The 9305-nt window shown below is 40.0% G+C and overlaps 1 long non-coding RNA gene across 1 annotated transcript in view; it reads left to right on the forward strand.

The window, feature by feature from the left end:
* Positions 1-1906: 1906 nt before the first annotated feature.
* Positions 1907-9305, forward strand: part of LOC109302514 — a 9034-nt gene continuing 1635 nt past the window's right edge. Inside the window, exon 1 of the long non-coding RNA XR_002098817.1 lies at positions 1907-2114. This is a non-coding gene — a long non-coding RNA (uncharacterized LOC109302514). The remainder of the gene's footprint in view (positions 2115-9305) is intronic.

Here is a 9305-nt window from a genome sequence, read left to right on the forward strand (position 1 = left end):
ACCAGGAAGGGGTCTGAGGCAGACATTGCATAAGCTGCTTTGACACAAATCAGTTAAGTCTGATACTACATTCAGCTAGGTTTATCTCAAACCAGTTTCAGCCATTTTCAAACTGGTTTATGTGCACTGAATGTCTGTTCTGTTACAGGATTAAACCAGTTTCTGATCACTTAAACTAGTTTATGTGTAATGTCTGTCCCTAGCAAATAACATTTACATTAACAGGACAAACACATTTAAATTAGTGAGAGCTGTGATGACATTAAGAGGCATTTGGAATGTGCTTTCATGAACCCTAAAAAGTAAATGAGAAAAAACCTGTTGTATCTGCAATATTATCTAAATCAAAGGTTTCCTATTTTGAGAATGTTTTATCCTAATTCGGTGATTTACCAACAAAAGGCTGCACTTGGAAATGGGGTTTTGAGCCAAAAATGTAATTGCCTACAGAAACATTTGGGAACCGAAGTATATATGTAAAAATAAAAAGTAGGTTGTCAAATATCTTCTGCTTCCACAAAACAAACTAGCTCCTTAATTCACATGTAACAGTGTCACTGAATTAAAATGGAAAATCTTCAGACATAAATTTTACATGGTGCTTCTGGCCACCAGAGAAAGATGTTTCCAAATCTTATTATGCATTGATGGAAGAAGCTTGCAGGGGCTCCTGAGCAGCTTTGTTAATATTCCTTAAGTAAATTGAAGGATAGAATGGGATGATAGCTGTGCCTCAGATGGCATTCATGCCCACTACAGATACTGCTAACTCATCTCTGCCAGAGATGACTCTTCCCTGCAGCTCTAAATGCCCTGGCATGAACCAGATTTCAGCAAATGGCGCACATGCCCCAAGTACACAGATATTTAAAACTAATGTGCACGTTTGTGAGTTCCCCTTATTAAAATATTGGCAGCACATCACTGCTATTACAGACATACATAGCCCAGAGTCAGTTTCTTGAGATTTCACTGTGAGTTTTGAATATTGGTGTATGAATATTGATTAGGAACAGCTATGGGTTATGGCTGATATATCAGTTAACTGTCTCTTATTTATAGGTATGTTTCTCCCATTGTTTCCTACTGAAGTCTCTTCTTTCTGATTTAGTGAAGGGCTGGCTTTACCTTTGTAGGAAAGGAATGTTTTAAAAAAAACATTAAATCTTCTATTTTTGGTTAAAATGAGGGGTAAGCTTCATTAAGACAATGAACTCCAACTCACTAGGCAGTCATTGCAAAGCTGTATAAATCATGTGTGAGATGATTATTATGCAGTCCATTTTGCAAATAAATAAAAATACTGCATATGGAATGACTTGTCACTAACTCATTTATCCTCAGTGAATGTCTGAAGAGTCTGTGTAGCCTCCGTAGGCTACACAAAGTCTATCTATTTTGGAGAGTGATTATGAAAAGAAAAGGAAATAATAAGAGATTAAGCCCATGTCACCAAGCCCACATTGATTCAGATGCACAGCTGACCATACCCAGCATACACATTGAATGTTTCAGTTCAGCCCATTTTACAGCTACATTCAAAGCACAACATTCAGCTGGAGTTTTGTTGGAGAGCTGGTAATACATGAAATGTTCTTGTTCATACTAATTTATCTAGATAATGGGTGCATCTACATGAGATGCTTAATGCGCAGTAGCCCCATAACACTGCTCAGTAGTGTGCTGGTCAAAAACTATGCTAATATGCTACTACACAGTAAGCATCACAAAAAAAACCATGCTCTGGCACTACTGTGCAGTAACTGTAGTTAGTTAGTATTTAGTTAGCACTTCATTTAGTTAGTACTTCATTAAGCAAATACTAAACTAAATGTGAAGTAACTACTATGAATTCATGAATGTGTAAACCAGGGGTCAGCAACCCCTGGCACACATGCAGAGCATGGCATGCAAGGCCATTTTGCTCAGCACACTACCACCAGCCCGGGCTCTTAAAGAGCTACTGCCAGCCACAGAGCCAAGGCTGCTCCCAGCAAGCAGGGATGTGGTAAGCCCTGCAGCAGGCAGACCGGACTCCATGGGCTGGCTCCAGCCGGGAGGCTGCAAACGGCTGCTCCAAGCTCTGGCATGTCAGCACACCAGGACCTTCCAAGGTAGACATTGTGGTTTTTTCGGCACTCCAGCCAAAAAACATTGCCTACCCCTGGTATAGATGCACCCAATGGGTCTTAATATAAACTCTCTCATGGAGTCTGTTCCTCCATGATCCAACAATATAAGGAGGTAATGTTTGGTGGGGTGTGTGGCTAATTAATTAAATACAATTTTATAATATATACGCACAACAGGGAATTAATGTTAGTTACAAAGATAATCTTAATACCAGCATTGTTTGAATTCAAGTGCTTGACTTTGCAATCTTATTCTTTCTATTGGATAAAAAAATATTAGCAATAGGATTGTAATTTAAGTGTATAGCTTTTATCTCTTCTTATTTGTATTTTTTACATCCAGTACCTTTACACAATGTGAAGTCCTCTGCCCTGCTGCAAGAGGCAGCTGCTGCTTTGTATTTCAGTGTAGCCTATTGCTGAAGCAGTCATACACATCATACAGAAACCTTCCCTTTGTTTGGTCATGTTCTGTTAATGGAAAATAGGGATAATTTATTCTGTTGTTTCTTTGCAGAAAGTAGAAGCAATATCAGCATGTGATTTCTTGGGATTTCTGTTGCCATGTGTGTAAAAAGCTCACACAGAATCTGACAGAGGTAGAATTCTTAAATCTGCCCCTATTACTGCTAGAATTGAAGAAGAATAGCCTAACAACAGGTCGTGGATCAGCAGGGTTTCAGTGATAACTAGCTTTCCATTTTCTTTGAAAGAATATATCATAGCAGGCTGTGTGAGACAATCTAGAGAAGATTGTGCAGGTCTTTCCCTTTACCTCCCTTTAGGGTGGCTGAATTAATATTTTCCTGTCTTTTATACTTGAAATTGGCACTCAAAATTTGGAGGCTACAGAGGAAGATTCCTCCCCTGCTCCGGCCTTCATACTTAAAAAGTATTTATTGTTTCAGAAAACAAAATAAGAATATTACATACAGAGCATGTTTACATTAGCTTAATAACACAGCTCAGTAGCCTAATAACTCTGCAGTAGCATGTCCATGTCACAGAAAAAAAATGCTAATGTGCTATTGTGCAATAGTATTAGGCTACTGTGAAGTTAGCATCACTAAAGAGCCATGAACCAGCTCTACTGCTCAGTAGCACCAGTTACTGCACATTGATTTAGTACTTTGTTATACAAGCACTAACATAATGCACAATAACTACAGCATATTAATGAACATGTAGACATGCCCACAGAGAAAAATACACATATACACAAGAAATGAGGTACAGAGGGTACATCTACATGAGATGTTATGTCACTGTAGTGACAAGTAGAGGTGTATGAAGCGAGCCGTATTCAATTTGATTTGGATTCAGATTTGGCCCAGTTAGGGGGACAGTGATTCAATTCACTGATTTGGATCACTGTGCCAATTCAATTTGGCCAAATCTGAATCTGAAGATTCGATTCTGATTCAGAGAATCAGCGATTCAACCATAGACTAAGGTACCAGGCATGGCTCATGAATGCTGAGATGGTAAAGCAGATGGAGCGTCCCACAGGAGCATGGGTCAGTGATCAGCCATGGGGGAACATAGAGTGTCCCCCCAGACTCAGTAGGCACCAGTCACCGAGCTATGGGGTGGGGGAGGGTCCCCCACGTGGCCCACAGCAGACCCATAAGTGGACCAGAAGTCCTTCCGATTCACTTGCACTTCCATCGCTGAATGCACTGGGGACCCCCCTCCATGCTCCTGTGGGATGCTCCATTCACCCCACCATCTCAGCATTCACAAGCCACCTGGTATCTTGAGGTATGTAGAAAAAACATATAAAACTGTGTCTGTGGCCGAATCGTTGAATCTCTCTGAATCTTTCTGAATCAAGTCAGAGGCTTCTGATTTGATTCGGAGAGATTAATGGGTCTCCTAATTCAATTCAGATTTGAAGATTCAGTCATTGAATCAGGCCAGATCTCCTCTGAATCGAATCAGTGACCAAAGCTTCACACAGCCCTAGTTATGAGCTACATTGATGTAACTCATCACTATGGTGATGTAACATCAGTGGGCACAAACGGTGATGCCACCACTACTGCACATTAGCAATGATCTACTGTGCAGTTGCTCATTGCTACTGCACAGTAGGGTTGGAAACAACCTGTGCAGTGCTGGGACTATGCAGCTGGGCGCACATGTAAATGTTCCAAGAGAGATAAGAATCGATACGGTACATGCTTCTGGTTTGGAATGAGGGATGTTAGAAAAAAGTATTTTGAGCACAAAATTACAATAGCATTGACACCTCAGTTCAGCTGCCCAAATTTACAACAACAAAATCCCTTGGTATCTTTTGTTTTGTTTTGTTTTTTTACTTGGGAGTTAATATGGAAGAAAGAGACATGTGAATTGATGCTTTGAGGAATAGTCTACTAACTAGGTTACTTTTGTCAGTCCCACGTCAAAGATGAATTCTAGTTTACATTAGCCTTTCATGCAATGGAGAGTTTATATTTTCAGCTACAAAGATTTTCTTTTTTCCTGTTTTCTAAAATGAACTTAATAGTCAGGAAGTGTTGGATTGACAACCTGGGAGACCAAAGTCCTATCCAAAGAGCAGTGGTGGAAGATTGGGCCATTAAAACTCACACTTCCATAACAGTGCAAAGTTGCCTGCAATCTTCTTTTAATGTACAACCCTGCCTGGGAGGTAATCATTGGCCTTTCTGCCAACTGCAATGACCATGGTGGTCGTTTTGTGATATGAACACCTGCCCTTTGGAAACAGGTCTCTGGCAACCAACTCATTTCACATACAGTGAACAGCAATCAAAAGATAATGACTTTTGGCTGCTGGTGAATACAGGTGGATCCAAATCAGTGATCTAGAAATAAAAGAAATATTCCATTACTAATTGTCAAAGTCATGCAGCCCCATTTCAGTAAGTTTAATGTAATGAGGTAGGGGGCTGCTTAGGTAAAATTGTGTGTACTCTGTAATACTCCTGTAATTTTCAGCTGCATCTCAGCCTCCTTCTCTGATGAAGCATAAACCTAAAACTAAATTAAAAGACAAGCTAAAGTAAAGGTGAGTGGCAGAGGGAGATGAGAAGACATGATAGTGAAGGATAGAAAAGAAAATACCTTAAACAAGGTGGGGACATTAAAGTACATGTGATTGTTATTAAATGACAAAGGCAGCTGTGAAGCAGAAGAAAGAAGATTAAAATGGGGTGAAAGAAAATGGAAAGAAGCTTCATTTTCTGCAAGATACAATATATGTCATGGAACGTTAAGATAAAGATCTACCCGACAGTGGTAAGGCTGATGTTACTACAGAGAGGAAATTTGAATGAGGAGAAAAAATGAAAAGGTGCTTAAGCAAACTGAGTTGAGGATGCTAAGGCGGATATTGGTCATTTCACTGAGACACAGACATAGAAATGATGACATCAGAAAATGACTGGCTGTGTTGGAGCAGCCCTAGGCTGGCAGGCTGAACCCCCAGTGCCCCCTGCCAGCAGGCCACTGCTTCACTCCAGCTCAATGTGTTGTGGTCCTAGTTGGATGCATAAACATAGTGCCTGGGCTGAATAATCTGCAGTGTGAACTGGATTGGAGTTTATTGCATTGTGCTAAATGCACATGTAGATGCTCCCACTGAGATGGCTAGGGACATATCTTGTACACTGAATATGGTGGGAAGAGAGATGGAGAGGAAAATTAAAGGTAAAAGCAAAAGAGAAAGGCCAAGGATGAGATGGGCAGAAGCAGGCAGAAAAGATATGAGCAAACTTGGGTTGTAAACAGAAGATGCCAGTGATAGAAATAAATGAAGCAGCAAGTCCCAAGACAGCTGAGTGGGACTAAAGGACAAAATGAGGGAGGAAGAATCAGCATTTCTAGTACCTGGGGGGAAAAAGTTTTCCTTGAACAATTATTTCATGATGATGCTAATGGTGTTTTCCCATATGTGCATTGTTGCTGTTATCTTAGTTTCAGTGCACCTGAGATATACACTCCCCTCCTTTCCTTTACCAGACATGAATTAACAATCTGCAATTTGGCATCAACTCCACGTGTCATTCAGAGGAGAGTAAGCAGCATTTCAGTTCTCTTCCAAACATCTCTTAATCTCCTAACCAAAAAAATATTCTATAGATCCTCAAGGCCAGCAACAGTGTTGTTCACCAAATAAGTGGTCATCTTCCATGAAATAGGGAGTCTGCAGTCTATTCTGGACTCAATGAAAAAAAATCACTCTACCAAAAGTTCCCAGAATGAAACACAAAGCTAAATTTAAAGCCCCTTCCCTGCTTGGAGTGTTGACTGTGGTGGATTTCATTCATTAAGTGTGAAGCCATGCTTTTATGGTAACTTATCATCCCCTTCAGCACTGCCCATATGCATTGCTCTGGGTGGGCTGCCTCCTAAATCAGAAGCAGATAACCTGCATAGGTGGGTTAATTAGCTCAGGAACTGGCAAACTGGTACATTCAGCAGTGATGAGTACCCTGCCCCAGGTACTAGGTGGAGGTGGTTACACTGTTACCAGTTTAGGAGGCAGCTGGCACAGAGCAATATAATTTGTTTCAGGATGCTGATGTTGCCCATGGAAAATTTACTGTAGTGGCATGGCCCAGCTCTCATATACATTGTATAAGGTTTTTGAATGCACTAGGCACAACAGTGCCAGAGAGGTAGCTGTTCCAGTGCTTAGTGTTGCAATGCTTAAGTCTCCAGTGTGAAAGTAGTCCTGTTTCAGTCAGACATCTGTCTGCCACCTTTCTCCTAATGTTCTGTTACCATATACACCTATGCCACCCTATAAATAATAATGATGCGTCAGTATAAACTATTTCAGTTCACAGCTGGCACTTGATATGTTCCGAAAAGCTATGCATGCAGCCTGTAATACAGAAGTAATTTAATTTGCTAATCATAAAAATTAGGTGAATCACAGGCAAACTGAGCTAAGCAGCAAAATACACTAAAAATAGCAACAGCTCACCCCTGGCCTAGTGCAACACTCAGCTGATGCAGGGAGACAGATGGATCCTCTTTCTGTTTCTACATTCTGTTTACCAAAGCAATTGGTTATGTCATCACAATAATAATCAGGACTATATTCACTTTCGGTAGCACCTGCCCTGCCACTTTTGTTTGCCTTTTCTGCTTTGTGTGCCCAGTCTGACTGAAAGCACTCATCTGTGCAGCTGCTGACATAGAGGACATGAAAGACAAAGAATTTCAGAAGCAATGAATTAGGAAGTTATTCCTATATAACTTTACTAGAGATATCCTTTCCCTGCATCTTCCTCTTTAACATCAGAAAATTAAGAGGCATTATAGAACCATTTTGATTCATCAGCTCCCCTTCTACATTTTGTTCCTTTGAACATTTTTGAGGGGTCTCTTAACAGTATAGTTATGGTATCTTGCTAGGCTCCTTAGGCGTGAGTTAAATCTTGTTTAGTACTAGTGTCAAAAACTACTTCTACCTTTAATATGTAAGGCTATATATAATTATTTAGGCAGGGCCATTTAATCCATGAGCAGTCTAAGAAAAATTAAAACACAATATCTGTCATCTTTTAACAAGGTCTAGGTATTATAACACTAACCTAGCCCCTAAAGAAAATCTTAAGCAATTAGGGCCAGATTTTTAAAGATATTTACACTTAAAGACACAGGTAAGTGCCCACTAATATTTTTCCAAAGCAACTGAGCAAGTGCTTAGACTATTTTAAAAAATCCCTCTAGATATTCATGTACACCTTTAATCATCTATGGAAAATCTAGACCCTTGTGCCTGAAGTAAATAATTACTTTTGATCTATAGAATCCTTTTTGATCTATAGAATATCTATAATCTATAGATGCTAAATACGCAGTTCAATTTTAAAGATATGTATCTTTAGATCTGACTGGCTCTGGTAGCCAGTGCTCTTAGCTCTTACTAGCTGGATACAATTTTGATTAGTCCACTGGGATTCTGGAAAAACTGAATTGAAATTTCAAAACAAAAGTTGTTTCAAAAAGAAAAAAGGAAAAAGAATGTTTGCATTTTGCAAATGTCAAAATGGGATGTTTTGAGAATTTTAAAACTTTTTCAAAATGTTTTCAAATTGGGAGATACATTTAAGCCAGTGGTCTGGAAACATGGGTACCCTGGTCCTTCTGCTCCCAGTACTGTTCAAACATTATACATCAAGTTCAGTGATTGGATAAAAAACATAAACATCATTGGGGGGGCAAGACAATATCCACCTCACTCTGCTCAATCAGGCTTCCTCTCCTTTTGGTTCCATATACCTTGTTCTCTTGGCTGATCAGTGGGCTAGCTTCATTAAGAGAGTCTTTTATTTTTGCATATCCCACAGCCTGGTGATTAGGATATTTTGCAGGGAAGTAAGACATGTGGGTTCAAACCACTTCTGGCTGAGAGGCAACCTGGAACCTGAGTGTCCAGATTCTTTGGAGTGTTCCTAAACACTAGGCAGCTGAACAGATCCTCCTCCTTCTCTGTGGTGTGTTTCCAACTACAGTTTCAGAGACTGATGTACAATTGATGTGCTTTTCCAAGCAGAATCAGAGTAAGAAAACTTCTTAGACACAGTGGGCATGTCTACATGAGACACTTACTGTGCATTAGCATAATAACACTGCACCGTAGCGTGGTGGTTAAAAACCGTGCTAGTAGCCTATTAGGTTAATGCACAATAAATGTCACAAAATAACCATGCACCAGTGCTATAGCGTAGTAACTCTAGATACTGCACATTCAATTAGCACTTCATTAAGAAAGTACCAAACTAAACGTGCAGTAATTAGGGCACATTAATGAACGCATAGACGTGCCAAGTGAAAATCTGCACAAAATTACCACCTATGCCCCTGGGGTGACGGGATAGAATTCGGCTGTTTTTTAGACATTCAAGAACTGTGTATATGAATAACAGGCCAAGTAGAATTTTGCCCAAAATAATCACGTATTAGTTTGTTTTGGAGTCTCACTCCATATTCACCCTCGCACTTTTCTTTCCTTTTTGCAGTCAGCTGAGTTGTGGGCAGGTCTTTGTCAGCAATATGGAAATACAGGCTATGTACAGACATTCAAACAGCCCAAGGCAGAATCGATCTACATTGCATGGTTTTCTGTAAATGGCATAGAGTAGATTGGAAGTGAACAGGACACACATTCACCCTCTGGTGGGGATAGGGACG

Source organism: Gavialis gangeticus, unplaced genomic scaffold, assembly GCF_001723915.1.
Source record: "Gavialis gangeticus isolate Ggan-Ray unplaced genomic scaffold, GavGan_comp1, whole genome shotgun sequence".
Classification (NCBI taxonomy): Eukaryota; Metazoa; Chordata; order Crocodylia; family Gavialidae; genus Gavialis; species Gavialis gangeticus.